The sequence below is a fragment of the Poecilia formosa genome, unplaced genomic scaffold (assembly GCF_000485575.1).
Source record: "Poecilia formosa unplaced genomic scaffold, Poecilia_formosa-5.1.2 Scaffold757, whole genome shotgun sequence".
Taxonomy (NCBI): domain Eukaryota; kingdom Metazoa; phylum Chordata; class Actinopteri; order Cyprinodontiformes; family Poeciliidae; genus Poecilia; species Poecilia formosa.
The window spans coordinates 125252-127156 of NW_006800696.1; the positions used below are offsets into that span (position 1 = coordinate 125252).

General features: G+C 40.6%; 1 long non-coding RNA gene across 1 annotated transcript in view; it reads right to left on the reverse strand.

The window, feature by feature from the left end:
* LOC107834768 (uncharacterized) overlaps window positions 1-1452 on the reverse strand; it is a 16327-nt gene extending 14875 nt beyond the window's left edge. The window contains exon 1 of the long non-coding RNA XR_001660591.1: window positions 1443-1452. This is a non-coding gene — a long non-coding RNA (uncharacterized LOC107834768). The remainder of the gene's footprint in view (window positions 1-1442) is intronic.
* Window positions 1453-1905: the final 453 nt, after the last annotated feature.

Sequence of the window (1905 nt, forward strand, 5' to 3'; positions counted from 1 at the left end):
GAGCCGTTTGTCCAGTCTGACCGTTATTTATACAGACTGGGGTAGGTGGAAGTGGACTAGCTTTCTTAAGTGCTGCGCGTGAGGGATAAACCCACTAACCCACTAAAGGGCTGTCCCTGTACGAAATAGAAAGAGGGGATGTAAGCTAGGCGGCTGGGCTGATACAATTTACAATCAGTCTACAGTTAACTCACACATTGTGAATAATGCTAGAGTTGGTACTTATAACTAGTCCGGCTCCTTCGCTGGGCAGGCAGTCGTGGCGGATCTGAATCGCTGACAACAAAGTCCGGTTCATCTCCAAGACAAAATATACGTCCAGTTTTTGGCTTTTCTTTCCTCTCGTTTTCCCCATTCTTTTCACTTTCCCGCTCCATGGAGCTCCACTCATGCTAACTCAGTCCGTAAAAATGCTCCATCTAGCCATCTGTTGCCCATTGACTGACAATGACGTTGGTGGTGACACGTTTTACCCAGAATACACTTGGAGACAATATTGGTGATCCACTTGTAGTTTTGCGTGTCATAAAGCTAAATGTAAGAGTGAAAATAAAGCCAGTCATGTAGCACAAGATTTTATTCAATATTTTACACCGACTATGTCACTAGAATTAGTCGGTCTTGTAAAGTTTTTAGCAACCATGAGTCAACAATGACTGAGGCAGCCTAATATATATTATACTGGGGCAACATATGAATAATCCTGTCCATGGACTCCCAATAATAAGATGCACCTTATTATTGGGAGGCTTACTGGGGAAATGGTTATGATTATGGTTCTTACTTCTGGAGCCCACCGGAAGTAGCAGTATTTCATTGTAATTTGTAGGGTTTTTTGCTAGTCTATATTCATGATAGAAGTTACATTTCTCTTTTCGGTTATAATACAATATTTCGTAAAACTTGTTTACGGACACACCGTCTGCTATCATAACTTCTTGGTACAGATTATTGTAATTGTGAGTTTAATCACGGGGAGCGACAGGAACATGATGGTTAAGTTTTGTAACAGAATGACTCTGAATTAGCAGTGCTGCTAGCAGCTTGTTTCTCTGAAGAACTGACAGTAATAAAGAGGAAAGCAGAGAAGCTAGTCAGAGATCTGAGCTGCAGGTTTGTGTTGACAGTATAAAACACCAGTACTACATAATATTAGCTTGGTATGATGTGAATTTTATTTTTTGTTTGAACTGAAAAAATAATAAAATTCATGATCTGAGTCTTTATCATTATGATTGTGCCAGCAAAATTTATTTATAAGACGAAATAAAATATCTGGGATTATGTCACACAACCAGAACCTCAAGGTTCTCCGTTTGCTGAGTGTCGCTGCAAATCAGCAGAGAAATAACCACAGCTGTTGCACTCCAGAACGTAATAAGGAGAATTTCCCCACAGGACTAGAACCGAACCGAAATAACCCTAACCCAAATAACCCTAACCCATCAGAACTAAAATACAGAATTGTTAAAATACTACGGTGGTCGACAGGTGCAAACACACAGCAAACACGAGAAAAACAAATAAAAAGACGCAAACAAAAAAAGAGATGCAAAAAAATATATAAAAATAAGTGTTCCAGACCACTAGAGCTTTGTGTCCGAATTTAGGGTCTGCATCCTTTCAAGCTTATTCTTTTGTGGGCTTGAGAAACGACCCGGTCTACGGAAGAGAGGTCCTGCGAAGGCAGAGAGCATTGCAGAGAGAAGCTGTAGCCTTCAGCCAGCTGCCTAGCCTCTACCTCGGCGTTATGTTGCTTAGCAGTCTTGACACAATATGATTTAAACAATGTTTGTAGGCGAGAATGTAGATGTATAAATCTCACATTTCTGCTCGGTTCATCAGTGCATCACCTAATTGCAATATTGCTCCAACGTTTTCGGAGATGTCTGCTCTCGCTGCATT